Source organism: Herpailurus yagouaroundi, unplaced genomic scaffold (genome assembly GCF_014898765.1).
Source record: "Herpailurus yagouaroundi ecotype Mexico unplaced genomic scaffold, PumYag 180, whole genome shotgun sequence".
Classification (NCBI taxonomy): domain Eukaryota; kingdom Metazoa; phylum Chordata; class Mammalia; order Carnivora; family Felidae; genus Herpailurus; species Herpailurus yagouaroundi.
In genome coordinates this window covers 7,047,282-7,059,956 of record NW_024412411.1, presented here as the reverse complement: position 1 = coordinate 7,059,956, position 12,675 = coordinate 7,047,282, and the positions used below count along the sequence as shown (strand labels likewise).

General features: G+C 36.3%; 1 protein-coding gene and 1 long non-coding RNA gene across 3 annotated transcripts in view; both read left to right on the top strand.

Annotated features, from left to right (window-relative positions):
• The window catches only part of RSF1 (remodeling and spacing factor 1), a 163,586-nt gene that overhangs the window by 54,802 nt on the left and 96,109 nt on the right, over window positions 1-12,675 (top strand). The gene's annotated exons all lie outside the window — the stretch shown is intronic.
• Window positions 5,498-11,158, top strand: LOC121039338 (uncharacterized). The gene is made up of 2 exons (XR_005794717.1): window positions 5,498-9,189; window positions 9,430-11,158. It is a non-coding gene; the product is annotated as an uncharacterized LOC121039338 (long non-coding RNA).

The following is a 12,675-nucleotide window of genomic DNA, read 5'->3' as shown; positions in this document are numbered from 1 at the left end:
TTGTTTTGTTTTGTTTTGTTTTGTTTTGTTTTGTTTTGTTTTGTTTTTAGAGAGCGAGTGGGAGTGGGAGAGAGAGGCAGAGGGAGAGAGAATCTTAAGCAGTCTCCATGCTCAGCATAGAGTACAACATAGGACTTGATCCTATGACTCTGGAATAATGACCTGAGCTGAAATTGAGTTGGACACTCAGCCGACTGAGCCACCCATGGGCCCCAGCAATCTACACCTTTAATGTAAGCCCTGTCAAAACACCAACAGCATTTTTCACAGAACTAAAATAAACAAGTCTGAAATTTGTATGAAACCACAGAAGATTCCAAATAGCCATACAACCTTGAAAAAGAAAAGCAAAGCTGGAGGAATCATAATTCTGGACTTAAAATTGTATTACAGTGCTATAGTAATCAGTGAAACAGAATAGAAAATCCAGAAATGAACCAACAGCTGTATGGTCAGTTAATCTTTGACAAAGCAGGAAAGACTATCCAGTGGGAAAAAGACAGCCTCTTCAACAAATGGTGTTGGGTAAACTGGACAGCAACATGCAAGAGAATGAAACTGGCCCACATTCTTATACCTTACACAAAATCAAAAGGGATTAAATGCCTAAATGTGAGACCCAAAATCATAAAAATCCTAGAAGAGAACACAGTAACCTCTTTGACATGGGCAATAGCAACTTTTTTTCTAGGTATGTCTCCTGAGGCAAGGGAAACAAAAGCAAAAATAAACTATGCTACTGTATTAAAAATACACACAACGAATGACACAACAAAACTAAAAGGCAACCTATGGAACTCTTGAAGATGTTTATATATGACATATCTGATAAAGTGTTGGTGTCTAAAATATATAAAGAACTTCTATAACTCAACACCTAAAAAAAAATCCTGTTAAAAAATGGGCAATAGACATGATTAGACATTTTTCCAAAGAAGACATGCAGATGGCCAAGAAACACATGAAAAGATGTTCATCACTTATCAGAGAAATGCAAATCAGACCTACAATGAGATATCACCTCATACCTGTCAGAATGGCTAAAATCAACAACTCGAGAAACAACAGGTGTTGGTGAGCATGTAAAGAAAAAATAACACTCTTGTAAACTGGTGCAGCAGCTGTGGAAAACAGTATATAGGTTCCTCAGAAAGTTAAAAATAGAACTACCCTATGATTCAGTAACCACTCCCCTGGGTATTTACCCAGAGAATACAAAAACACTAATTGAAAGGGATGCATGCACCCTTATGTTTATAGCAGCATTATTTACAATAGCCAAGATGTGGGAGCAGCCCAAGTGTTCATTGATGGATGAATGGATGGAGATACACACACACACACACACACACACACACACACACACACACACACACATCATGGAATGTTATTCAGCCATAAAAAAGAATGAAATCTTGCCATTTGCAGTGACATGGATGGAGCTAGAGACTATAATGCTAAGTGAAATAAATCAGAGAAAGACAAAGACCATATGATTTCACTCATATGTAGAATTCAAGAAACAAATGAGCAAAGGAGAAAAGAGAGAGAGAGACCAAGTAACAGACTCTTCAGTATAGAGAACAAATTGACAGTTACTCGAGGGGAGGTTGGTGGAGGGTTGGGATTAAATAGGTGGTGGATATTAAGGAGTGTACTTTTGGTGATGAGCACCAGGTGATGTATGGAATTGTTGGATCTCTATATTGTACACCTGAAGTTAATATAACGCTGTATGTTGTTTAACTGGAATTAAAATAAAAACTTTTAAAAATGAACATCATACATGTATTCTCTTGTCATTTTTCTGTGTTAGGAATCTGAAGGTGACCTAGAGCTGGATGCCTCTGGCTCAGAGTTTCTCATTAGGCTGTTATCAAGCTGTTAGCCTGGTATGCAGTCTCATCTGAAGGCTCAACTGAAGAAGAATCCACTTCTAATCTCAGTTACATGGCTATTGTCAGGATTCATTTCTTTGTCATGGCTTATCCACAGGGCCCCTCACGACATTGCAGTTCTATGGGGGCATTACTTCTCCATATGACTGCTTCCCACATTGCAACAGAGCCAATGAATGAGAGAGAAGGGCTAAGACAAATAAAGTCATGATATTTTTGTAACCAAATCTTAGATATGACCTACTTTCACTTTTGCCATGTTTTAGAGTAATGTCACTGGATTTGGCTTATAACCAAAGCTGTGGGAGGAGGGCAGCAAGGGGAAGTGAATTCTATAGGGGCAATGAATACCAGGAGATGATGATCATTATGGGCCACCCAGAAGGTGTCTATCTCAGTTTTATAGATAGATCTTTTGAAATAATTTTCTTTATTTGCTATTCTGTTTACTTCCCATTCACTCCTCAGTCCCTTGAAATTTTTCTTCTTTCTGTAACATTCCATTGCAATAAAAATTCTTTACAGTGAAAAGCTTGAATGATGTTCTAATTGCTAAGTTGAAGTGTTACTTTTTATTCCACATCTTTTTAATTTCTCTAATTGTTCTTTCCTTGAAACACTGTTTTCTTTTAGTTTTTTTCCTACACTCCTTTCCAGTTTTTCCTTTTACTCCTAGTAGTCTCCTTTCCCAGATCTTTTTTTTTTTTTTTGTCTGAGTTCTTAAAAGTTTTTTATACTACAGAAGTTTGTTCCAGACCTTCTTCTAGTCTCATTTTATATATTCGTCTTGGCTATTCTTGTTTATTCCCATGATTTTAAAACCTCATATGTTAATGACTTATATTTTCATCCAGAATCTTAGTTTGAAGGCCAGTATACCAACTACATATTGAACATCTTCATTGAAAAAATGCTGATGAGTCAATATTAGCTAGAGACTAAACTACTGTAAGAAAGAAACTCAAAAATATAATTGTTTAAATAAGCATTAAATTTATTTGTATCTGTTACAACAATCTGATTTGTCTACCCTGGGACAACTGTATTCCATGAGGTTATTCAGGGATCCAGGTTCTTAACATTTTTTAAAAAATCTTTTTTTTAATGCTTATTTATTCAATTTGAGAGAGTGTGAGTGGGTTAGGGGCAGAAGGCAGGAGAATCCCAACCTGTCAGCCCGACGTGGGGCTTGAACTTAGAAACTGTGAGATCATGACCTGAGCCAAAATCAGAGTTGGATGCTTAACTGACTGAGCCACACAGGTGCCCCCAGGTTCTTAACATTTTATTGCTCCACCCTAGGGTATTTTGTTTTTCTTTGTTGTAGAATGTTTCAGCTGCAGGAAAGGGTAAGAATGTATAGGGCAAACAATTTTCTTTCAAGAAGTGAGGCAGAATTGCATACTTCACTTCTATTGTTCTATTAGGAAGAGCACAGTCCCATGATCATACCTATTTGTAGAGGAAGTTAAAGGGTATCAACCCTTACTTAGTGGCACAAATTCAGGAAAATGGGGCAGGAGGAGCAGATTTTTGTATGGCAACTAAAAAAGATTTGGTTTCCTTCGCTTTGGGAGAAGTATACATCTCCCTGCTAGTGAATTCAGGCATGGCTATGTGACTTGTTTTTGGCCAGTGAAATGCAAGGAAACATGATAGGTTACACTTTGAGCAGAATTTTTAAGACCAGTGGATTTTCTCCATGTTCTCTATTCCCTTTGCTATGATAACTTATACTTTTCTAAGTCAGTGCTGCCCATTTTTGGGTGAAGATGATAGGTTACAAAGCCACTGCTAACCAGTCATCAACGTAGGCCAGAAATAAAATTTTGTTGCTGTAACTGAGTGATTGACACACCATTTCTTAAAGGGTCAGATACTAGATATTGTAGACTTTTGTTCCTTATAGTCTCTGTCACAACTACAGACTAATTCCTCAATGAATGGATTTGGCTGTGTTCTAATAAAACTTATTTTACAAAAAACAAGCACTCAGTTTGTGGGCCATAGTTTGCCAACTGCTGTTGTAAATGGTTGAGCTTTAGGTCTTATTTGTTACTACAGCATAACCTTGACTACTCTGACTAATACCTTTAGTTACATAGCACAATACCCCCACCTTCTTTTTTTTTTTTTTTTTTAATTTTTTTTTTTAACGTTTATTTATTTTTGAGACAGAGAGAGACAGAGCATGAACGGGGGAGGGGCAGAGAGAGAGGGAGACCCAGAATCGGAAACAGGCTCCAGGCTCTGAGCCATCAGCCCAGAGCCCGACGCGGGGCTCGAACTCACGGACCGTGAGATCGTGACCTGAGCCGAAGTCGGACGCTTAACCGACTGAGCCACCCAGGCGCCCCAATACCCCCACCTTCTTACCCAAGTCAGAAATCTTAAGTATGATCCTAGACTCATTTCCCAAACTAAATCCTAACTTCTTTCTCTCAGAGCTCTTGACTTAACAGATGAAGGTTACCTCCACCCCCCAAGGTTTAAATAGACCTTATTATAAGGAGCTCCCTGTTGAGCAGGGCCTTATAAACCAATGTATTTGGTCCCAAGATGTCACCATGGGGAAATCTAGGAGTAATGATTGCAGAAGAGGTAGCTGTATGTAATATGATCCTGGGAAGGCTGACCAGGAATGTAGCAGACATGATCAGGATAGACTGGGGGTGGTCAGGTTGCAGGGTGAGCAATAGGACAGCCCCCTTCACTCCTGGTTCGAGTAGCTCAATGTGATAGGACCCCAGCCTGATGGCAGGAGGAAACACAGGAAGCAGGAGGTGAGTCCAATAATGACATCCATGGTCCTGAGCTGCTTCTGTAGCAGCTTGGAATGGATCAGGGTACACAGAACCGAAACTCCGCCAGGGTTAGGCCTGTTAGGCCCCTCAGCAGCAGAGGCATCAGCACAGACATGACCACATGGAGTGACTGCAGAGAGGGGCCAATAGTAGCCCAAGGTTGGGAGGTCAAAATGGCAAAAGATGAAGATACTAAGACCCAAAGAGAAATATTTATTCTTAGCCATACATTCAAGTTAGTAATAGAGAACCAGAGCTTGGTTAGAGAAGCTGTTAAATTTGTAATACGGTTGACCCTTGAAAGCACATGTTTGTATACCTGTCCACTTACATGCAGAATTTTTCAGTAAATATAGTACAATACTGTGAGTGTATTTTCTGTTCTTTATGCTTTTCTTAACATTTTCTTTTTTTAAGAGTATGGTAGGGGTGCCTGAGTGACTCAGTCAGCTGGGTATCTGACTCTTGATTTTGGCTCGGGTCATGATATTGCAGTCTTGAGTTTGAGCACCAAGTCAGGCTTTGCACTGGCAGCACGGAGCCTGCTTGGGATTCTCTCTCTCTCTGTGCTCCTGCCCTGCTTGCTATTTCTCTGAAAATGAATTAACTTAAAAAACAAAAGAATATGGTATATAACACCATATAAATATATGTAATAACATTGTAATATATAATATATGTAATAATATATATTATTTGTAATAGTATATATTATGTGCAATATACATATGTAATATAAATAAAAAGTTTTTAATATATTATACATAATATATAATAGATTATATATACATATAATATAATTTAAATTACATAATTATATGATTTATGTGTAATATAAACATGTGTGATATCAATATGTTAATCGATTTTACATGTTATAGGTAAAGCTTCTGGTCAGTAGTCGGCTATTTAAGATTTGGAGGAGTCAAAAGTTATATGCAGAGTTTTAACTGTGTACAGGATTGGCACCTCTAATGCCTGCACTGTTCAAGGGTTAACTTTGGTTTTTTGTAACCTAGTATTTATTGTTCCTTGGCTTGTAAATGGTGCCACTGTCATTTCATTCGTTAAAACATACCTGATAATTTTTCTGGACTTTTTTTTTTTTTTTTTGTCCTTCACATTTATTAAATTACCAAATCCTGATTGACTTATGCTTTTTAATCTCTCTCAGTTCAGTCCACGCAACCCTTACGGTCTCTACCCTAGTTGAGGCCATTGTCTCTCACTTGGATTTCTGTAGGACTATCCAGACTGGTTTCCCTGTGTCTAGTCCAGTTATCCCAATTGCAATGATAAAGTGAAAATCAGAGTTATCTTTCTCCTTTGGTTTAATTCTTAATGTAGGAGTCCTTGTTGTCTTCTGAATAGAAAATAAATTTCTTAATGGCAACAGAGTTGTTCATCTGATGACCCCTGCTTTCTCCTTTGGGTTCTTTTCTTACTATTCTCTTTTAACCTCATCAGTATGTATTCTAGTCTACCATACGGAACTTTTTTTCTTTTAAGTTTGTTTATTTATTTTTTTGAGAGTGCACACTAGTGGGACAGGCAGAGAGGGAAGGAGAGAGAATTCCTAAGTCAGACGCTTAACTGAGTCACCCAGGCTCCCTGGAACTGTTTTTCGTTATATAATGGTCATGCTATTTCTGCCTCTTTGGTCCTTTGTATATGACTGTTTAAAGTAGGCCTTGCCCTTGAGTGTTCTGCTGTCTTAATATATATCCATGCTTTATTTCTTTCCTAGTAGTTATCGCTCTGTAAAATCATCAGTTTTACTTTTTAAGTCTCTCTTCTCCAGAGGATTCAAAGCTCTATGAGGGCAAGGATTTTTATCATTATTTATTACATTTTAAATATATGAGCTGTTGCTCAGTATTTATTGAATCAGTAAATGGATGAATGAATGAATATTTACTTTACAGAAAGTCCTGTATGTGTATGTCTGTCTCCCGGTCTCACTTAGTGTGCCTGATAGTCAATGTTTCCTTAGTTTTGTAGTTATCCTCCATAAATCATTTCTTCGTGGGCCATATAGTAGCTGGCTAGAGTATGTGAAATAGCATATACTGTTTATATTGCAATAGTCCAATTAGCTTCTTGTATGTGCCCTTTTTGCTGCCATTCCACTCATACATGTGCTAAGATGCACAGTGTAAAGTTAGAGAGGTATGCATATTTTTCCATGTTATGCCATTGAATACTAATGGTAGCTGTTCAAACATGTTAAAAATTGCACACTTTTTATCAGATACCAATTTTCAGTGCCTATTATTTTAGATTCTCCTAAGAGTAATTTCATAGATAGTTTCAGCTTTATTTGATCCCAGCAGAGTTTTAAAATATTTGTTCTAAGGAGTCTTATTGATCCTAATTTAGGTGGCCCCAAGGTCTAGGTTAGAAAAGTATCACCTTAGTGATACTACACTGCTTATAATTATGTTTCACGTGCCTCCTTGGACTAAGTTGTAATCACTTGAGAATCAGACACAGCTCTGGGATTTCCTCAATTTGGAGGACCTTGTGGTATTTCTAAGGAATGAGGTTGAGAAAAAGGTTTCCCACAGCCTCTTTTTATTTTTAGTATTAAAAATGTAAAGTACATAGGTAAAAACCAAGAATATTGTAACGTCCATATTCCTACCATTCAGAATTAATGCTTTTCTGGTTCATTAGATCCTTTCATATATTGGCTAATAACTTCAGTTGGGTAGAACTTTTCATGAAATTTAAAATCTGTCCCCATTTTATCATTATGTTTTGGTAAATATTCCAAATGTTAATTATAAAAGTGAACATGTAGATTGTCTCTTAATTTGTAAAGCACTTTTGTACATGTTGCCTAAAAGCCAATTAGTTTTACTTTGCAACCCTAAGCAATTAGCTTTGTAGAACGTAGGACAAACATCTGTGCCTTACTGATCATCCATTACACTAATCTATTTTAACCATTGATATATATTTGTTAACTTGGATTTATATCATAGTTGCAATGATTTGACATTTAAAATTTGGTTTCAGTGTATAAATAAGTCATGCTTTATGATTATGGAATAAATATGCAGATGCTTTTAACCTTAATTTACTTTGAGAGTTATGTGTTCAATGCACATAAAACATTAATTAGATTGTGATTATTTGCAGTATAAGAAATTTCTTTAGCACAGCAGTTTTCAAATTGTTTTACATGAAGCCCTAAAGTTTCCCCAGAAATGTTTCTGAACCCATGTACTAGTCCGCTGGGACTACCATAACAAAATACCACAGCCTATATGGCCTAAACAATGGAAATGTATTTTCTCACAGTTCTTTAGCTAGAATTCCAAAATCAAGGTGTTGGCAAATTTGATGAGCATTTTTTTTCTACTCTATGCAAGTCCTTGTCATCACCATGCCCTCACTGCCCTTTCCTCTGTGTGTTTCCTGCGGGGAGGGGGCTTGGGGCCTCTGGTCTCAAAGACACCAATCTTACAGAGCCCACTCTTATAACCTCATTTTATCTTAATTATCTCCTTAAAGGCCTTATCTCCAGGTGCAGACAGACACATTTGGGGTTAGGGCTTCAACATAGGAATTTTGAGTGGACATAGTTCATTTTATAACATCCTGTGAAGTATTTTCTTGGAAGTGATTATGCTAATAAAAATGGAAGGGGAGTTGAAAACTGCTGTTGTCATAAATTATGTCATTCCTTCAACATAAGAATTTATTAAAATTGCATTCACATGTAACTTTCCAGGAGTACATTTATTTAGTGAAATGAGGAATCATCCTTACAAACTGTCTTTCCTTGGGTTCTAGATCTCTCTTAATTTGTTGGTAATGTTGATTCATAGACTCTTAAGTGATGCAAGCACATTAGATATTACCATTTGCATGAAGTTTGCTGGGGTCATTAAAGCTTTGATTATATTATAATATGTTTTTGTAAATTATTGTGGACTCTAATTATGGCAACTTCATGACTGAGGCTGAAAAGTGTTGGATTTAGAATCAAGAGTTTTAGCTTTCCTGTTAATTAAGTTTTTGATCCTGGGTAAATTAATTTTATATTTTTGTGACTAATTTCCAATTAGAACATAAAAGAATATTGAGAAAAAAGAAAGCCCCAAATCCCAATTTGGGGAATCATCAGATACTAATGATAGTTGTGAAAGCACTTTGAAAAGCACAATTTATGGAAATGCCAATTATCAGTTTCATGGGTAATTTTCAAATAAAATATTTATTTTATTTTGAATGTATGGTTAGATTCCCTTAGTAGGAAAAACAACTCTATTTACTCATGTTATTGTCTAGTTTTTGGTATCTTCAAAATAAATAATGTTAGAAGGAAAAACTCTGCTATAATTTTCCCCTTACTATTCCAATTCAGGGGATAACTTAGATTTTAACATAATGTGAAATTCCACTCCATCATGATTGTTGTGGTGATAATAACATCTACCTCCATATTGTTCTTTGAAATCTATTAAAACTTAGGGAAGGTTCGGGGCGCCTGGGTGGCGCAGTCGGTTAAGCGTCTGACTTCAGCCAGGTCACGATCTTGCGGTCCGTGAGTTCGAGCCCCGCATCGGGCTCTGGGCTGATGGCTCAGAGCCTGGAGCCTGTTTCTGATTCTGTGTCTCCCTCTCTCTGCCCCTCCCCCGTTCATGCTCTCTCTCTGTCCCAAAAATAAATAAAAACGTTGAAAAAAAAAATTAAAAAAAAAAAAAAACTTAGGGAAGGTCCATTTGAAAACTTTTGACTAACGTTTTGTTTGAAAATAGGAACACCTACTAAAAACATAATTTTACTTTATTATAATCAAGTTTTTCCATAATTGCCCACTTATGCTGTGTTCACTTTTTTACTTCCTACTGAATCTTCCCCAGTAGGTTTCTGTCCCCACTATTCCACTAAAAAAAAAAAACTAGCCTTGTCAAAAGAAGCCTTGCCATGTTGTAAAATCCAGTAGACATTCTTCAGTTCTTGTTTACTAAACCTTTATCATTCTTTCACAGAGTTGAATCTTTTTAAATCTCTCTCAGCTTTGCTTGTTTTTTTTTTTTTTTTTCTACCTCCCCTGGGCTTTCTTACTCTCTTTTGCTCACTCTTCTCTCTGATCCCTTAAACACTGCATGACTGACTAACAGATGGAGCAGAATAATCTAATAGAAAAGCTGGAAGATGCCTTAAAATAATTCATTTAAACACAATATAATCATAAATGTTGTTAGCTAAGAACCCACAGCTGCTAACACTAGCCTATTTCATCTATCTGTTCAGTAAAGATTTTGTGATGCCTGCTCCATAAGGGACTCAGTAGGGCACTGCACGGGATGTTTGAGACATGATGTTCCTGAGTCTGGAGTTCAGTAAAGGAAGAAAAGCAAAGTAGGTGCATAGATAAATATAATGTCAGGCAGAATGTAAATGCTTTAAGTGCAGAGTGATATCAGGAATAAAGTAGTTTGGGGCTATGCAAATATATGTAAACTTTTCTCATTTTTTCAGTGTTTGGTAAAGACAATGACTGGTAGAAAAGCATTGATCTCTTTCCTTCTAACCAATAATGCTTAGAAAAATAATGTCAAAGATACACATAGACCAAAATCATAAGGTAGGAAGTGTTCAGCATGAAAGCATGGAGAATTGGTCACTCAGTAATTTTTATAGAAGGCTGTTAGAACAGCTGATACAATTTGTGTAGTAGGCAAAAGTTTGACCCTTGTGCCTTCACTCTTTGGTGTTACATTGATGAATATGTTACATGGCAAAAGGGACTTTATGTTGTAATTAAATTTATTAATCAGTTGACCTTAAGTTAGGGTGATTATCCTGTATTATCCAAATGGGCCCAGTGTAAGTTACATGAGCCTTTAAAAGCAGAAGAGGCAGGCAGAATGCAGAAATATTCAAAGCATGAGGACTCAGCACATTTATCTTCCTTGAAGGAGGTGGAGAGTTACATGGCAGCATGAGAAGGAAATGAATTCTGCTAGTAATCTGAGTGAGTTTGGAAGTAGGTTTTTGCTCAGAGCTACCAAAAAGGAGCTTATATCAGCTTTATGAGACCGTAAACAGAGGACCCAGCCAATTGGGCTGTACAGGACTGACCCACAGAAACTAGGAGATAGTAAATGGGTGTTTTTTTTTTTTTAAGATGTTAAATTTATGGTGTTTAATTATACAGTAATAGAAAACTAGTACAGATTTATTACATTGAGGTATTTATAATATGATGAGAAAACCATGATTAGACGGTTCCAGAATTTCCTTGCAAAAGTATTGTGCCTCTCTCATTTTTATTTTTTAAAAAAGTGCTCTTTTCCTGTAAAAACCATAAGTAGAATCATTAAATTCTCATATTAGTGCATTTAATTATTTACTCTAAACCTAACATGATGCGAAACATTAAACAAATCTACTTACTGATAATAAATCAGGTTAGCTGGAAAGAGAGTTTTGGTGTTAGAAAATCTGGGCTCCATTCTTGTTACTGTTGATCTCAGGAAACTTTATGTCACTTACCTGAACCCAAGTTGATTCATCTGTAAGACTGAGGAAATGCAGTCTTAGAGAACTGAGAAACTACTATTTATCTTGCAGAATTGTGAGAACTTAGTGAAATAATTTATGAAATGCACTCCTCATAGTGTCTGACATACTGGCTTCAAGAGTAAAAATATTACTGAAGATAATATATCTAAGATACTGTTGAAGCTTACATTTGTTACCTAATTTTTAAGGCTTATAAAAGATACTGTTATGGTGATTTAGTTTATACAAGCTCCCATGCCACAAAAACTATAAAAGTATTTCCTGGGATAGTAGATTATTAAATTCTGAAGGTAAAAAGAGATAACTTTATGTGAAAAAGGAAGAGAAATCAAGATATGCTCACCATGGAGGCATCTTTTCCCTAAGTATTGTAGGGAATCAAAGCTGTATTCTATTGGTGGGCTGCTAAAGCTTAAAACTTAAAAGCCACTTTAGTCTTACATTGTTATTCTCCTAAATAGTGTCCTTTATAATTAAGGGAAAGAGGAAGCACCTTGACTTATATGTGAATTCTCACCCAGACCTTACAGAGTAGATTCGTATATTGATATCCTCATTTTGCAGGAGACGAAATTATATTTGCCTCTCTAAAAATCTCTGTCCCTCCTCGGAATTCATGAGAGCTAGACCCTACATGCCTTATATACTGTTATGGACATCAGAAGTCCTCAGATTATGTCTTGCTGCCTATTTTTGTCAGGCTCATGAACCAATAATGTGTCTTTACAAAGAATAACATTTATTTTATTTTTTTAATTTAATTTATTTTTTTAATTTACATCCAAGTTAGTTAGCATATAGTGCAACAATGATTTCAGGAGTAGATTCCTTAATGCCCCTTACCTATTTAGCCGATACACCCCCCTCCCAGACCCCCTCCAGTAACCATCTGTTTGTTCTCCATATTTATGAGTCTCTTATGCTTTGTTCCCCTCCCTGTTTTTATATTATTTTTGCTTCCCTTCCCTTATGTTCATCTGTTTTGTCTCTTAAAGTCCTCATATGAGTGAAGTCATAGGGTATTTGTCTTTCTCTGACTGACTAATTTCACTTAGCATAATACCCTCCAGTTCCATCCACATAGTTGCAAATGGCAACATTTCATTCTTTTTGATTGCCAAGTAATACTCCATTGTGTGTGTGTGTGTGTGTGTGTGTGTGTGTGTATGTGTGTGTGTGTATATATATATATATATATATATATAACATATATATATATGTTTTATATATATATATATATAAAACACATCTTCTTTATCCATTCATCTTTCAGTGGACATTTGGGCTCTGTCCATACTTTGGCTATTGTTGATAGTGCTGCTATAAACATGGGGGTGCATGTGTCCCTTTGAAACAGCATACCTGTATCCCTTGGATAAATACCTAGTAGTGCAATTGCTGGGTCATAGGGTAGTTCTATTTTTAATTTT